This window comes from Ursus americanus, chromosome 7 (genome assembly GCF_024610735.1).
Source record: "Ursus americanus isolate L20-20 chromosome 7, mUrsAme1.1.p, whole genome shotgun sequence".
Lineage (NCBI taxonomy): Eukaryota > Metazoa > Chordata > Mammalia > Carnivora > Ursidae > Ursus > Ursus americanus.
Genome location: NC_142133.1, coordinates 58,204,174 through 58,222,829, shown reverse-complemented (window position 1 = coordinate 58,222,829; position 18,656 = coordinate 58,204,174). Strand labels below are relative to the sequence as shown.

The following is an 18,656-nucleotide window of genomic DNA, read 5'->3' as shown; positions in this document are numbered from 1 at the left end:
TCTCTTATTCTCAGGCAGGTGTGATCTTTCCTTCCTCTGTTATCATTTTCTTTTTCTTTCTTCCCAATAGCACTTCGTTTAAAGTTTTATATGTTTAGTTTACAGTTCAAATATGCATTGTATTTATTTATGCATATTTATTGCCTCAACAAGCATTTATTGACTGCCTTCTAAGTATGACTATATCTAAGTCACTGCTAAATGCTGAGTCTACAGAAATTAGAATTATGCAAACACTCCAACTTTGGTTTACAGCCTGGTAGAACATGCTTGCTTCATGCCTTGTAAAAGACTGAAAGTTTTTTTATGTTTCAACTTATGTCTTGTTCATTTCAGCATAAAACATGAACCATGGGGGCACCTGGGTGGCACAGCAGTTAAGCGTCTGCCTTCGGCTCAGGGCGTGATCCCGGTGTTCTGGGATCGAGCCCCACGTCAGGCTCTTCCGCTATGAGCCTGCTTCTTCCTCTCCCACTCCCCCTGTTTGTGTTCCCTCTCTCGCTGGCTGTCTCTATCTCTGTCAAATAAATAAATAAAATCTTTAAAAAAAAAAAAACATGAACCATGTGTTGCATCAACCAACGCATTGTCTTTCCCACAGCTGCTTAAAAAAGTGGTGGTTTAATTTAATTTAATTAAAATAACGTGCAATACTTGCAGTGAAAAAAAAATCCATGTATAGTTATTTATCAGAAAAAGACAGCATTTGTATCACTATCTTGTTACTTCAGTTATATGAAACAAAGACTTTTTTCTGAAATATAAAACTAGGAACTAAGTATATGGAGTTCCATATATATATAAGCATATGCCAGGACTCACTGGAGTCTTAAATGAACACAATCTAACATTAAATGCATTTTGAATGTATTACTGGTCAAATTAAATCCCAAGAAACGTTAAATAAATTACATAATTAAAATGCCTTAGGCAGCATGCTCACAAAGGAAATACCCACATACAACAGTCAACAGAAAGTTAAAAAAAACAATGTCCATTTCTTTCTCCCAGTGTTAAAAATGGATTCTCCTATATTTTTCTTCAAATGAAAAATAATGAGATCATGAGGCTTATTATAGGGTTGATTTAAGTTTTGTATGGGTGGATAAGTTACTTCCCTATTTTAGCCAGCCTAAGTCACATTGTCTTAAAATCCCAACATGGGTGATTCAATTTGTGCTAATACTTTTCCTATCCTTTTAGTTCTTACTCCTTATAGCTGATTTCTAGATCCAGATGACTTGCTCTCTTTAGAATCTTCTTCCACTAGTCACTTGAGAAGAAAGTATGTGTATATTCCTCCTTGAAAGAGTTTTGTTCCATCAATGTAATAGGGGCAGTGTAGAACATCTAGACGAATGGACCTGTGTTTTACTTCTTTAAAAAGCTTTTTCTAGTGGAAAAATATCTTCCATAGTTCAAGTGGATTGGGAGTTTGCTATGTCAATGCTTTGTAGAACACCTGTATTTCACCTTTTATATCTTATTCCTGATATTTCTCCAATAAAGACAATAAATTCAAATGATTAATTTAAACTTGGTCAGCAAAAGTTATCGATGTGGTGTTGGTGAAATAGAGTCTGATATAAGGACTAAAAGGTAAAAAGCTAAAAAAATAATTTGAGAACTCTACTGCCTGAGAATTTAGAGATTTTTTTAAGGAACTTCCTGCAGTCATTGAAGCAGCACCAGAGTAAGAAGTAAAAAGAAAGTGGGGAGATGGAAACAGAGGGGTTATGGAACCAAATTAAAAATGGGTGAGGAGGTGGGATAGAGGAAGGAAACTGGAGCCCCATGCCCAAGAAGAGGCCAATGAGAAAGTCCCTCTCTTGAAGGTGAATTATCCATCCTTGGGCAGGTTCTAGTATTAGAATGAATGAGAGATTAAGTTTGTCTAACTTTCAAAACCGCAGTTGCAGGTAAGCAGGAAGGGGTGGACGTTTATTCTGTGTCCTGGGAACTCTCTTCCAGTCATCTCAGTACAAGAGAATGTATTTAAAACATTAAAACATTTAAAACATGATCACCCATCTCCTGCTGAGCAATTGTGAACTGGGTAAGTTCAGCAGGTGTGTTAGTTCAGAGTTTGAGCCAATGCATCTCATCAAATGTCTTCATTATATCTTACATCTTCCTCTGGCTGTCTTTGTCTTTTCATTCCCAGATTCATGTTTTGTTTTTTTCAAACTGACATAAGTTAAAAGACTAATACAATGAACATTTTAGTTCCCTTCACCTATATTCGCCATCTCCCTCTCTCTCTCTTTCTCTTTCTCTCTCTTTGGTGTTTTTCCTGAGCAGTTTGAAACATAGTTACAGAAATCATGGCACTTCACCCTAAATATTACATTGTGCATCTCCTAAGGATAAAAACATCATCTTACCAAGAAAATTAACAATATCATCTACTCTCCATATTAAAATACTTCCTGGGTGGCTCAGTCAGTTAAGCGTCTGACTCTTGGTTTCAGTTCAGGTCATGATCTCATGGGTCTTGAGATCAAGCCCCCCATGCGGCTCCATGCTTTGTGGGGAGTCTGCTTGAGATTCTCTCCCTCTGCCTCTTTCTCCATTTTCGTGTACTCTCTTTCTCTCTCTCTCTCTTTCTTTCTCTCTAAAATAAATAAAATAAATAAATCTTTAAAAAACTAAAATGTTCCCAATTACCAAAAATATTTTTCCCAAAAATATATTTTATAATTTTAAAATACAAAATTCAATGAATGATGAAGGATTGCATTTGATTATTGTGTCTTTTTAAATTTAGAAGTCACATACCTTTATGTTTGTTTTGTTTTTTAAGACATTGTGTTTTGTTTTGTTTTGTTTTCTGTAGGAGTACAATCCATTATTTTGAAGAACAGGTTACATTTTGAATTTTCTGATTGCTTTTTTAGGAATGAATTCAAGTTAAACATATTTGGAAAGAATGGCAAAGGTGTTATTGGCACTTTTTATTGTATCACATTAGAAGCATAAGGTATCAAATTGTCACACTAATAGTAAATTAGCTGTTTTACTGTTAGTTAAGGAGTTGACTGCCAGATCTCTCTATTCATAAAAGTACATTTCCCCTATAAAATTCAATCAGTAAATAATTTGTGGGGGTGAATCATTGGGTTTGACTGAATATCCTATTCTCTAACCACATTTCACCTATAAGTATTAGCATCCACAAAGGCTCCTTGCCTAATTTAGTTACTACATTTAGGTTTGCCAGTCGTGATTTCTTAATTCTACCATTTGGTTTCCATTCACTAAGTGATATTTTTCTGAAAAGTGCTTTAATTTGTACCCCCACACACACACACAATCTCACAGGTATCACTACCACCTCATAAATACTTGTATCAGTGTGTTATAATCCATTTCCATAATTCTTTCATGCTCAAACTGTCCCAATTTGTGGCCAGTGGGACCCCCTTCAAGCTGTCTTCCATGTCATTTTGAAATGACCTTATTGTTCCTGAGCCCCTCTTTGCTTTCTGCCACAGATATTCCAGGCTCACCTTCTGTTTGTCCTGCCTCGGACTAGAAATCAGCCATGCCAGCTATTTGTCAAATGAGTTGCAGTTCTTTTCAGTGGGGAATGGAATTTAGAAACCAACTGGAGGAGCTAGATGTGCTTCTTAGTAATGGGGTGTCATTGCTTTGAGATTCTTTCAGTAGTCAGAGTATTCTCTCTCTCTCTCTCTCCCTGTTCTGTAATTTTCTCATATATTGCTGTGCTTTCACTGGAGTAATAACTTTTATTACTTTTTTTAAGATATATTTTTAGAGCAGTTTCAGATTTTCAATAATAATGCTTTCTCTACCCATTTCCTGGGGTAGATGAGAAGAACAAATAAAATAACATATACCATACTCTTTGAAAGGTATGAACTACTATAAAAAAAACTTAGTGCAGTGCCATGACATTAGTCATATATGTTAATAGTTGATCTGACATTTGGCTTTAGAAACATGCCCCAGAAATTTTCTTAGTTTGTCTATATTGCTAGATGTTTAGGCTCTTTTGTTTTTAGTTAAAAGTACCATTTGAGAATTTAACAGTGTAATATGTTCAATCTTATTTGCTTCTTATAAAGTTAGATATTCAGAGTTTGGGAGACCTGCAGTATAGAGGTTTTCACTTTAATGCTGGCCCTTATTGCACTCAGCAAATGAAATTCCGTATCACTTTCTTATTCCCAGTGAATTCCAGTGTGGCAGAGTACTCTCAAAAAGCATTTAATCATCATACAAGTCATAAGACAGGTTATTAATAAGTGATTATTTCTCATAACAAAGCAGCTTGTTATAATCAAAGCTGTTGTTTATACTTATAAGAAATGTTCTTCTGTTCAAAATGAAGTTTATTCCCATTTTTAATAGACTTTAAGTGTAAATAATTAGAATGTAAAACTGGGTAAAACAACAAAGATTGCCTGGCAGCGTTCAAATATCAACCCACAATATTTTCAACTTCTCTGTCTCTGATGCTGCTGTAGATAACACACACTCACTGTGAAAGATCATACTCATAAAGACCTGACACAAAAACACTAGAATCATGGAAGCAGAAGAGACCATAGAGACATAAGAAACACTTGACCCACAAAAGATGAAATTGAGATTTAGCAGGAAACTCTTTGGCCTAAGTTCACAGTGCAAGTCAGCGGAAGAACAGAGCTCGAGTCCAGGGTCCCAGACTCTAGGTCCAGTGCTGTTCTCCTGTGTGAACCAGAGGTAGACATTGGTTAAGTTAAGCAATCAAGGGGTAAACAGAATGTAACCTGGTTGCTTGGGTGTGGGGAAAGCAAAAGGATGAAAGAAAGAACATGAATGGACTTTTACCTCTTTCACTAGAAATCATGCACCTAAAATTTAGTTCTTCAAGGCTATAGTGATTTTGTGGTTCTGGCAGACGTTCCTGACATGGAAAGGAATGTTCTCTTTCATGTAGATAACCTAATATAAAGACTTCAAGGCTGCCACCAAGACTGCCAGTCCCTGGGCACTCTGCAAGAGTATGTTTATTCTCTTACGCTTATATGCTTGAACAAGGGTAATGCCATGCCCATACCCTAGAAACGTGTGTAAGAGTGATGTTGTCCCTTGATGGCTTTCTCAGCAAACATTGTTGTTCTTAACTCCTAGGAAAAGTCAGTAAGAACTGAGTCTTCCCTTCTTTTAGGATGATTAAGGATCACAGTACAGGGCTGGAGTGGGAGAAAAGAGTATTCTTGTAAAATAAGAAAGCAGAAAAAAATCTATAAAGAAAATTTTTAATTAGATGAAAGATACATATGTCCAAAACAAAGATTTTTCAAAGAAACATCAATAACAAAAATATATATTGACTGCATTCACCACAAGAAATATCAATTTACTATACACATCACTTGACCAAAAGAGCTCAGATGTTGAAGTTGTTAGGTCCTTGGTACAAATTTGTGCCAAAATGTTACATCCTATGGTCTTTATAAAAGTGTTCTGCGAGGGCTCTGTTAAAACACAAAGCACCATGAATGACTGCATTCAATCTGGAGAGCTGGGAGTGAAAGAAAATGCTGACCAATACAAGATGTTGGGCCAGTTGCATGTAGTTTAATTCGTAAGGCCTCACAGGTGATTATAAAATGACCACCTTGATTTTCTTTTTGCAGTCACCTACTGAGAATATTAACATACTGACAATTTGTGTGTACCAGGTGAATGGGAAATATCACATAGAAGGAAATTATGCACCCTCTTGGTTCAGTCAGCTTTTAAATCTAACCCAGGGAAATGAGAAGCCTTCACTTAAGCCTAGGGTTTAACCCCGGGGTAGCAAAGAGGGGTGGGTGCGGCAGTTGAAGAGCAAAGACTGAGGCAAGAGGAACCAGGAAGCCAACCAACAGAGACCAGAGACTTTCTGCCAACAAGAATGTTTTTCTTTGCAGGATGAACTTGAACATTTAGGAAATTCAACAGCAGGTTGAATTTTTTCTCTATTTAAAAAAAAATGAAAGTAAAACATGGGAAATAGTCATACCCCGCAAAATACATGACTCTTGTAATTTAAAGGAGATTGTTGTCATAAAATTTAAAGCTTAATGCAACTTTCAACAAAAGTTCTTATTTGATACCCCTTCACCTTCCCCACAGTCCATGACCTGTTTTCAGCAGTTTTCATTTCTGTTCACACACAAGGTAATTAGCTCACTCTCCTTCCCCTGTAGCCTCTGACCGTGAGAGAAACTCTAAGTAACAACGCAGGAAGAGAGGAGGACAGGGCAACCCTTCAGTCTTTCCACTTCCTCTTAGATGTCACACCAGCTCACCCAGCAACTCTTCATTCAAGAAATCCAGTGCAGGGGCGCCTGGGTGGCACAGCGGTTAAGCGTCTGCCTTCGGCTCAGGGCGTGATCCTGGCGTTATGGGATCGAGCCCCACATCAGGCTCCACCGCTGTGAGCCTGCTTCTTCCTCTCCCCCTCCCCCTGCTTGTGTTCCCTCTCTCGCTGGCTGTCTCTATCTCTGTCAAATAAATAAATAAAATCTTTTAAAAAAAAAAAAGAAATCCAGTGCAGAAACCAGAAGGTCATGGGCAGAATCATGTGTCATGAGAACTGGCTAAATTCTGGGACATAATGACAACTACCTTCGCAGGGTGACACTAGAGAAAAGCAGCTGGCTCTAAGAGGCTTCTTGACAATATGGAATAGGAATCCGCAATAGTCCCACTGCACCTTTGCTATGCATTAGAATCACCTGGGGGAGTTTTAAAAAAAATATCCATGCTCAAGTTCACCCAAACTAATTAAATCAGAATCTGTGAGGGTGGAGGTTGGCCTCAGTATTATTAAAGCCCTTCAGGTAATTGTAATATGAAGCCAAGGGTAAGGACTAGTGTTCTAGAAGATCCAAGGAACAGATAATTAATATAATCTAGTTGCTTATTAGGGTGGTTTTCTAACAAAACATTTAATTAGTGGCTAATCAAGGCAGCTGAAATGGAGAATTAACATCAGGCTTTGTCTTACTGCATTTTTTGAGATCACAGTCAGATACCAATTTATAAAGTGATAGATTGCAGAAGACTGAGAAAAATGGAATAGTAAAGTGTGGGAGAGGTGGGTGGGAGTCAGCCAAAGGGAAGTACCCCAACTCCTGAGAGCAGGGACTGCATCTTGTTCATCTTTGAATTCCCATCACTAACATGGCAAGTCTGCACAGAGTGAGTTCACAATAACTACCACGATCTCACTGAATTGTCAGGATAAGCTTCTTTTGGCCTGGGTTTGTCCAATGGATTTTGATACTAGAGGGTTTTTCTCCTGGAAGCCAGCACCCCTTTAGTTTAGTAAGCACCTCCTGACAAGGCTGGACAGACATGTTGGGCTCATGGAACTGGCTAATAATTTGGTGCCTCTTAAAATGGGTATTCACCTTAAATGTTGGCTGGCCATTGTTTAGAAGAAAAACCAAAGGCTCTTTTCAGGAAGGACAGAACTGAGAAGAGCTGGTGTTAGTAATCTGGCTTTCTAACATTATATGAACAGATTAGCTCTGGACCCAAAATTGCATATAGCATTTTGCAAAACAAAAGCCCTTCAGTTAATTAATCCACCCTACTCCAAGTAATTTTAGTGATAATCTGTTGTCATTTAAGCTTATTGATGGAAGTGTCACCTACACCACCCCCAAGTACTTTATTAATATTCCTACTACTTACATCTGTATTTTCCCTCAAAGAGACTATAGGAGATAAAATTTTATGCCTATTTTACCTTTCTCTGGTTCCCTGGGGATTTATCTGTGCCCTGCATCTACTTAAGTTGGTACCCTGTGGCTGGCATATTTCTAAATCCACCTTATTTTCCTGATTAATTGCCAATATCACCACACTACATAGCAGTACTTCAGACATTTCCTGGTTCTTATTGGGGATTTCAGTTCATTGCCAGGCCTTCTACTCATCTTCAAGTTGTCCACTCTGAGACATTGCTTGGATTCCTCAAACTGACTACAGAACAGTCACCCACTGTTCTTTCTTGGAAACCCTATGCCTCTATACTGTAATATTTGACCACCCAGAAATTCAGCCCACTACTTGTCACTTGTGAACGTTTTCTCATGCTGGTCTTTATCTTCCATCTCTGCTACAAAAACATAATCTGAAAGGTTTGCCTCGAATGTGATCACTTAATAAAACTTTCCAGAACTAAGTATGAATCTCTCTTCTCTGAGCTTTTTTTGCTGTAATTCTTCTGTACTCATGCTATATTACTTATGTACACATGAGTCTGTGTTAGCTGGAATCTTTTAGTTACAAGTAACATAAAACTCATCCAAACTGACTGAAACAACAAAATATTTAACTGAAAAGTCAAGAAGTAGGACAGGCTTCCAGCATGGTTAAAGAAGAACTTGAATTCCAAATTGTGACTCTTTTATTTTTTTCACTCTGCCCTCTCTATGTGTTGGCCTCATCATCAGAACTGGCTTCTTTCATGGTAGGAAGTTGGCTACAACCATAACTTGCTCCTTCACTTCTAGCAGATATAGGAAATGATATCCCATAATAATTGAAAAAAGATATCTTGGGTTTTCAGCTGCCTAACCCCATTTCCCAAGAATCCCTTTACCTAAGGAAATGTCATGCATTGATTTGTTGATGCCTGAATCAGTCTCTGTAGAACTGGAGTTTGGCTTAGACCAGGGTCAGCACTGCCACAAACTGTGGCAGAGAGGACAAATTGGCCCACAGCCCGTTTTTGTAAATGAAGTTTTATCGGAACACAGACATACTCATTTGTTTACTTTCTCATTTTGGCTACTACAAGGGCAGAGGTGAGTAGTGTGACAGACTCTCTATGGTTCCACAAACCTAAAATATTTACACTCTGACACATTGCAGAAAAAGTTTGCCAATTCCTTGGTTAGTCCAGTTTGGGACCATCCATGAAACTGAGCTTGGAGTCAGTTGCAAAGGGAATGGCAGCTAAATAATGAAGAGGAGAGGGTCTCAAAAGGAATATCTATGTCTTACTAGGACAGAAAAAAAAGGAGAGGTTCCTTGAGGGCACTGACCAAACTTAACTGATTTTCATACTTCGCACAATGCTTTGAATTGAGTTAGGCTCAACAATTATCTATAGACTTGCTGAATTGAATTGAATTGAATTGGAATTGTTGCCTTCCCTCCTGTTAACTTCCTCTTCCATTTCCTCTGGGGATGTAGATATTGAATACTCTAGAAATTCTCTTGGGTATAAAGCAAAGTTTCTCCAGCTTACTTCCTCCATTACTTTGCTGAAGGAAATTATGGGATGTTACATTGGATTTGTAATCACCACCTCTGTTTATTTGCCCAAGTCAACCATAAACCATAAAAATACCGCAAAAACTCTAAGAATGGAGAAGGACATCATATTGTATTTTTTAGAGAAGAATAAGACTGAAAATTCTGTAAGTATACATTCAGGAAGGTTTCCTTGTTTTGTTTTGTTTTTCACAGAAACTTTACAAATATGGGTCAAATTTAAAAGTATATTCTTTTTTATAGTCTTATAGTAAATGAATATTTTCATGGAATAACTAAACTGGGTCTGTAAATTTTAGTTTGGAAGATTTCTTGGGCTGCTGAATGATTGTCATTATTTGAAAGAAGAATAACATAAAAAGTACATGTAACAATTTAGTGTTTATAGTTCTGCCATGAAGAAATCCTACATCTGACTAGAATATTTTTAATATAAATAAGGCACATATTTTTCAGTTATTTTACCTATTAAAGTGTCAATTGTATTAAGTCAGTTTGTCAAAGTCATTCCTGCTGCTTGATTATTAGCAGGTATATTCTAGCCTAGATTTATTTTTTTCATAAAATAACTGATTTTGAAAGGGAAGGGCTGAAATAATGAGGGAGGATGTAGATCTGTAAAAGTTGCCTATTAATTGCAATAAAAATTACAACAGTATAAAAATATTTATGTTATCCTAAGACCCAAGATATTCAATATTGTATGTGAATATCAAGTTGAAAATGCAGAGGAAAAATAATTTTCCAAACAAACTGCATAATTTCATGCTGAAAGCAGAAATTGAATAGATGAGAATTTGATGCCGTAACATACTCTGAGTTCAGAATCCTGTAATTTCTAAGGATTAAAATGCTAGGGGACTCAAAGCTGCGCAGTTCTGTCTGACATTTGGATTGTCATTTACTATTCAGTTTCCTGTTCCATCACTCTAAGGAAACAAGTACTCTCCAACTGCATATTGGAGAAAACTCCTCCCCCATCTCCAATGCATGCTGCGAAGGGAAATATCCTGCCTCATCACACCTAATTTTTTGTCTTCCTGTTTGGATTATGCATTGCCCACAATGGATTTCAAAACAACCTTGAAATGTTGTGGTATTAGAATCTCATTACCTGATATTTACCACTGATTTCCTTCCATTCAAAATATAATTTTATGTACTTAATTTCTTAGCATAAACAAACCACTTCCAATACCCACATCTACTTGCACACTGTGGAATTGGTAATAACTCAGATTCAGTTGTTCTAATTCACCATGGCTCTTTAGGGCTGCCTTCAGAGAGGCAAATATTCTGGTTTCCTTGTAAATAGTAACCCACTGTTGCCTGAAGGCTATGTCTAATTTATCTGATTTTACAAAGATATGCAGCCTGTAGCACTTCAGATATTATTGAAATATTGAAGCTTTTACTTTGGTTTACACATTAATTTCCTAAAAAAAAAAAAAACACCTTTAGCCTTTTAAAACCATTCACCACTTGGTAATTTTCATGATTTTCATCTACATTTGTCAAGTTTCTGACTTCTGCACATCTTCCACTCTGTTTCTTATTCTTTATTACCGAGAATAAGGGGTTCAGACAACAGAACTGGGGTTGTTTCACCTATTTTGTAAAACATCAAAGGTTGGGACAAATATTATGGCACTGTTTTCTTTCTGAGTTGCTTTTTGTTCCCACTCCACCTTACCAAATCTGATCCTCAAGTAGTTATTCATGGACTATGTAGAAAGGTCCTTTTATGTTCAACTATTTACTCATCAAGACTCATTACTCCCTTCTCTCTCCTCTGATTACCTAGGTTTAAACATTTACTTTGTCCCCAGAAGGAATAATCACAATAGAGGCGTGTTAATACTACTCTACGTGTTGGATGTCACTGTGTCGTAACATTTTGTTCTATCACAGACATAAGAGATTATATTGTAGTTGGTAGTAATCTTTTCACATGAATTATTGCCCAGAAAAAGGCCATAGTCTACTTCTGTTTAAAACTTCACCCACATAAACCAGGAAAAAGAGAGAGCAATGTCATGGGATCTTTGTATTTGAAGTTAAACTGAGATGCAATTGAAGAGTTTTGATTCCATGCATGTATAGGCCTGTCTCCCTGTCTGTATGACAATGTGGGCACGTCTCAGCAGGTCCAAGTGCCAGAGACAGTGGAGTTCGAACAAAGAAAATGTATCAATAAAGGCTGTATCAGTTAATTATGAAGAGGAGAGGACTTACACAATTCAACCCCACAGATACGTTAAATGAGTATTAAATGAAGAAATTAACCAGATAAGAAGAAGTAGAATTTCTTGCTTACCGCAGTAAGAGAGCTCTAATGCTACTAAGTCTTGAAGGGAGAAGAACAAGGGCTGATTTACTGAGATTTTGAAGTCTGGTTTCAGCAGAGAGGCTTGACTAGAACTAAGTAAATGTATTGATGTGAGAGTTTAGGGTTGGTAGAATCAGCAGGGGAAGATTTTGAGGTGAGGGGTTCAAACAATGTTTGGGAGTAAATAGTCCACTGATACTTTCTACTGAAGATTTAATGAGTCTTTCAGGAAATTTCTAGAATGAATAATAAACTTATTTGCAACTTTTATATTGCTGCCAAAAGTCTCCTGGAATAATAATATCATATCGATATAGGTGGTAATAGTATTAGATCCTACACTTATGATTTCTGTAATCTGGTAAAACATTTACTGTTTTTTGTCTCATTTTCTATGTCTATGTCTTTTTCCCCATCTGTAAAATGGGAATACTTTTTACCTTGCAGTTTGTTTGTGAAGAGTGAATGAGATATTTGTTAGGTTCTGGCACAGTACTTGACCCAAGTCATCAACTTATCATCAATGCTTATAGTCATCAATGCTATTTTTTTCCCTATTCCCTAATTCCTGGACTCTGGCTCCAAGGATTCAATCACCTTTTATTTTTTTATTCTATTTTTTTAATAACCAGAAGGCTGTACTCTTTGATCACCTTTACCCATTTCCCCCCGCCCCTACCACTCCCTCTGGCAACCATCATTTACTCTGTTTCTATGAATTCAGTGTTTTTAGATTCCACGTATAAGTGAGATCATATAGCATTTCTCTGTCTAACGTACTGCATCTAGCATAATGCCATCAAGTTCCATCCACGTAGTTGCAGATGGTAAGATTTCCATATTTTTATGGCTGAATAATATTCCATTTTATATGTAAATATCACATTTTCTTTATCCATTCATCTGCTGATGGACACTTAGGTTGTTTCCATTCTTGGCTGTTGTGAATAATGCAGCAATGAACATGGAGGTAGAGATATCTCTTTGAGATAGTGATTTTATTTCCTTTGAACATACACCCAGAAGTGGAATTGCTAGATCGTATGGTAATTCCATTTTTAATTTTTGAGGAAATTCCATACTGTTTTCCAGAGTGGCTGCACCAGCTTGCATTTCTACCAGCAGTGTAAGAGGGTTCTCTTTATACCCTTTTGCTTTAGCCAACTTTTAAATCTAATGCAAGAGTTCCTTCCATCTACTTTCCTGCATCCCGGAACTGCTATAAATAATAATATAACCCTCCCAACTGCTCTCTTACTGGATGTTGTGGGAAATTAGTACATAAGATCTTTTTATTTTAAACTTTTAGTTCTAATCATCTTGGGGGAAATAGATGCGAGAAAGTTGTACAAGTTCCAGATAGTTCAGGAAATTTGTGTCATGGTTATTCCCGGATTTATTGAAGCACTCAGGCTGGGCCCTTCTTTTATTTAGCCTGTCCAACCTATTTCTTAAAAGGGTCGCAAGGAGGTTTAATTCATACATTTTTTAAGTGACTGATAGCTTAATATGTTACCTGTAACAGGGCACTGTACATACCAACTAAGAGATTGCATATACAAATTAACAATGACCAGACCATACATGACAATAGAAATCTGACCCACAATCTCTGCAGCAACCAGTCCAGGAAGCCAAACCACAACTTCTGCATTAATTGGTGGTCCAGAAAAGTCAGAACGTGGTCAGTGACTGCCAACTTACCTATTTTTTGCCTTCCACTCAAATCTGAATCAATCAAAGAAAGCCAAATATGATCCCTGAACCAATCATATAGATGCTGTGCTTCTAATTAGCCCACCTTGCATGCCAACAACCTCCAATCAGAGAATACCTAAAGTCTCCCCCCCTTTTTTCCACTATACTGCCTTCCCATTACCCAGCCTGTCTTTGAGTTTCTGTCAAATACAAAGACTCCCTTGCTACAGCAAACTCTAAATAAATAGCCTCTGCTTGTTCTCATTTAGATAATCATTTATTCATACACAATAAGCCTTCAGCAAAATCCAGAGTCCCCATTCACTTTCAGAGAGCCACTTACTAAATAGATCACTCATGTGCGAGCCCCTGGTTCCCTCTTGTTCTTCCAGCTTTCACTGACTTGACTGTACTTATCAGGAGCAAGCTACATTCCTGCCAATGGATCAAACCAGAAGTCAGTATTAACATGCAAGACTTTCTTCATCATCCCAGTTAGCAATGTTCATGTTGAAGTCCCATGGTTGGACCCCATGAGTTAAAAAATGTATTCCAAGGAGTAGGCCTCAGGCTGCAAAGCACAAGAAGCTGTCAAAGAAATTTAGCTGATTAAACAGATCAATCAGTCTCCTACTTACTAAGAGTCAGGCCCTAAGGTTTATGACAAAAACATCTGATTTATGCCAGAGAAACACCCAAGTGTCTTCTTAGTTTTGAATAGATATTTTTATGAGATTTAATTCTCAAAGAAACCCAGTGACATCAATAAATGAGAAAACCAAGGTTCAAATACATGGCAATATCCACAGCCAACCAAAAATTATCTGGATGACTACCAAAGCAAAAGCCAGGGATTCAAGTCCAGATGGTCTATTCGAAGTCTAATGCTCTCTCTGTGACACCCTAACAAAGTACATAGTGTATGTCCCAAACAACAATTTCACATGAACAGCTCACAGAAATGAGGACATGTTAAGTTAAATCAACATGTGAAATTAATTAGTTCTTACATAAGGCAGGGGATCTGTATGATGTTTGTTTTCACTGCTGTCATGGCCCTTACCTCATTGCTCTATAATCATCAGATAGTCTTCAGTGTCTCCCTGATGTTAGGGACTGACATTTTTGTTTTTGTGTCTCCATTCTTAACAGTTTGTAACACATAACAGACATACAACAAATGTTTGCTGAATAAATGTAGAAATTTTGTGAGCAAGTCAAGAGATTTCAAACCAAGAGCTGTATTTGCACTATCTATGGAAGTTGGTCAGGTCAGTTAACCTACCTGGAACTTGCTCTAGGTTAGTGCTTCTCAACTATTTTCTTCATTATTATTCCCCTAAGGAGTCTTTTTTACACATTTTTAAAAATACTCTCTCATAAAATTTTACCACACATATACTTTATATCAGTTTAATATGTGTATATCTGTGTTTTATACCTAAAAAGATTAAGATTTTTTTTTCTTACCTTACAAGAACCAGTGAAAGCACATTGAAAATGTATTTTGAAAATACATTTGAAAATACATGGCTCTCATTGAAAATACATGACACTACATGGTTGATGTGTATCCCAGCTACAAAATATTGTAATTATTTGATTTCCTAAGTTTTACAAATCATTACAAATGATGTGTTAGTCTTCAGGGAGGTGAAGAGCTGTGTGAAACTCAAAGAGGTAATTGATTGTAAGAATTATAGGATCAGGGTAAGATGAAACTTATTCTGATCATATATAATCAGGCCCCTTCTATTCTAGGCCTCAACAATGACTTTTGACCAGGGATTAAAATCTTCCTGTGGTACTGCTTTCCAGTTTGTACCATCTCTCCCTCAGGGGCCCACATGCTGGTAGGACTACTCAGAAATGATGTACATTAAAGGAGAAGTTTCCAATCATGAATCAGATCCAAAGTCTCTAAAAGTGAACTCCTCAGCAGGAACTGTAACATTGCAGCTTTAATTTGAACATTCTGATTTTTTCCTAAGTATTTATATACATCTTCGGTAGCCTCTTGGCTTAAAATCAAGGAACAAGCATATTCCTACAATGGACTTAATTAATAATTTGTGCCTGGATTTATATTGTATTACAGCTGAATAAGGATTAGAAGAATAATTTGTCCTCCTCAACACAACATGCTACTCTGAAGTTATATAGGATCATTTTTACATTCTTATACAATAATTTTCTGGGATTCTCTCTCTCCCTCTTCCTCTCTCTCTTATTTTCTCTTTCCCTTTCTCTCTCTCTCTCTGTCTCTTTCTCTTCCTCCCTCCCTCAGTTCCTTCCTTTGTACCTCCCTCCATCAGAATTTTCCAGTATGATTGATGGACAAATGGAGTCTACAACAAATCCAAGCTATATCATAATAGGTCATGATGAAACATTAGAATGATACTAACTTCAAAAATATTACCATGGTAACTAGCAAAATTTGGATTTGAATGCAGTGAGAGAAAATGACTGTCTCTCAACAAACAAAAGAATAAATAACAGTCAAGGATATAGAGTGATCTTGCCTTAGTAACCTGATTAACAAAGCTCTCTGTAAAGAGTATCACTCAGCGGTAATATTGCCCTTCATTTCCTTGGCACCAAAATGAATAAACAGTGGGACAAAGAAAACAAACTATGACTGAGTAATAACCTAATAAATACTGTGGTTATAAAAATGTAGTATTTGGTGCTGTGTTGCCAGTGACTGCTTTGATTGAACAGATTTCAGTAGGGGTTTAAAATTTTTTAAATGTACTGAAAAGAGAGAAATGTCAAAACCCAGATTTAGTGCATCTCTGGTAATTTTAGTTCATGAAGGTCACAGGTCTCTGCTCAACATAATTTCAAAGCCTGTGCTCCTCTCACGAGACTTCCCTAAAAAATGCCAAGTCAAACTAATCCCCAGAAGTTTTCTACAGGTAATCACCTCATTGCCCACTCAATCAGATGGGCTTTCCAAGCATTTCATTTTTTTTTCAAGTGTTCAGATTTTCAGATTTGGTTGTACAAATCATTAGAATACGCTTGCCATTAAAAGATATATGTGCTGTTACATATTTGATGATATTGTTTTGAAGTTGGAACCATCCTGTTTGAAAACAGCAGTTGCCATAGGAACAGGTTTTCCAACTAGATCTTACAAGGAGAAGTATGTCATAAATAATTGGCAATGCCCTGAGGGAGCTGTTAAACACCCAAAGAAAGGCAAGAAAAGAAAAAGAAGAGAGATGCCAGAGGACAGCCATAGAGTGACATTCCACAGGGGAAAGGCAAATGCTGTCTAAATACCCTAGATTCCGATTAAGGTAATAAATTAAACTTTAAGATTCCAAATCAATACCTGAAATGCAGTGCTGAGTTAATTCTAATGCAGAGTTAAAAGAAAAATGGTCATAAATAAAAGACCACAATCGCATTCTGTATTAATAACTTTCCTATCCAGGAGTGAATTAATGGCACTCAGTTCCCTGTTACATAAATGTAATAACATAACTCAGAAAAAGCATGTATTATGGTTCAAAGACTTGTTCCTAAATGCACAGATTTCTCTTCAGGAAGAGCTGCTCTGCCATAAAGTGCTTGGCAGCCAGCATGCAGGAACCAGCTTAGTGGTGTGATCCAGAAGTGGAGGGAGCAGAGATTTAGGCCCTTTGCTCTAGGCTGTTTCCTTTGTTACGAAGAGTTGACTTTTAATCTTATTTCTTCCTCTCATTTTCTCTTCAAGCCCTCTCCTCTCACGTTAATCTCTAGTTCTATCTCTAGTTATAGCCCTGTTGATTTTGCAGAAATTGTCACTTGGTATTGAAATCTCGTTGGAAGGGAATGGAAAGAAAGAACTCTGGCATGTCTGGGGGAGTTCTGTGAAGTGAGAAATGTGTACTGGAGACCTGGCACTCCTATGGAAAAGGGAGAGCTATTTTCGGATGTATTTATTTAAGAGACAGCCCCATAAGGACTCTCTTTACATGGACCATGCCTACCTTTAGTTGAAAACTGAAAAATCAGACCCTGGCTCTGCATCCAAAGTTCTCCTTATCATTCAGGCTCTCAGTGGTTCTAGAAGCCTCTCCAAGGGTGGGCTGCTCAGTGGATGAAACACTAGAGCCAGCAAGCATGCAGTCCTTTCCTTAGCTTCCCTTACCACAGCTTTAATAGGCTGGATTATTGTCAGATAGAACTCTGCTATATACTAGGGGAACTCAACAAAATTATTCAAGAAAATACAGACCACATATTCATAGGCATGTTTCCAAAGTCCCTGATGGTAAGAGCACTGTTGAATCACAAAAGTGTCAGAAGGTACTTGTTCCCCTCTTTCATTTTTTGCTGTCTTCACATGATACATGTGGTTTACATGAGACAAGATGCAAACCTGAGTTTTAATCCAAGGGGTATAAAAAGGATCATTAAGCCCAATGATTTTGGCAGCAATTAGGGCAACTTTTTTTCAATTTAGAGCCAGAAAAAGGGCAGGCCAAAATGGTCCTTTGAAAGTAAAATGCATTATTGGAATTACAAAGAGAAAGAAGAGAAAGGAGGAGGAAGGGGTAGGGGAAGAGGAGGAGGAGAAAAAACACCGCAAACTTTTGTAAAGAGTTTTGTAGAAAGACAGAACTTCCTTAAGTTCTCTACAGTAAAGCCCAGGATATATAGTGGATGAGGATTCTTATTTAAAGCCTAGAAACTGCAGTTGCAGACCATGTGGCTGAGAATTCCTTTCATGTACCAGTATGAATGTGTTCAAAAAAGTAAACAGATAAAGCATACTCTGATCTCAGAAAAAGAGAAGAAACCAGAATAAATTGGACCAAAGATACTGCCAAAGATTAAGAAATCATGATTAAGAATTTCATGAGTTTTCATCGAGCCTTACATCGAAAACCGGGGATGTACTGTATGGTGACTAACATAATATAATAAAAAATCATTATTAAAAAAAAAAAAAAAGAATTTCATGAGTTTTCAGAAGTAAAAGACTTGAAAATACAGCATATTGTTAATTTATTATTAAAATTAATTTAAATGTATTATTAAAATTAATTTTAAATAATAATGTTTAATTGTATAGTTTTCATTTTGTTTCATCTCAGTTTCCTTTGCTGGACCCAGCCAGTGGCCTTGGTTTGTGGGGGCTGATTGGGAGCCTGAGGGCCATGGGATCCACCTAGGGCTGCTGGAACCAGCAGGTGCCAGGGCAAGCTGAAGTGGAAGGGAGGGAGAGGGCTGGGTTCCCAGAAGCCCACGGGAAGCCTAGTGCTACAAAAGCCACCTGGGATTGCAGGATGGGCCTGGTGCCACTAAAGCTGGGGGCCTGAGTTTCTGGTTAACCCCAGGGAGC

At 37.3% G+C, this 18,656-nt stretch overlaps 1 long non-coding RNA gene across 1 annotated transcript in view; it reads left to right on the top strand.

The window, feature by feature from the left end:
- LOC148109706 (uncharacterized) overlaps positions 1-18,656 on the top strand; it is a 113,009-nt gene that overhangs the window by 55,367 nt on the left and 38,986 nt on the right. The window lies entirely within an intron of this gene.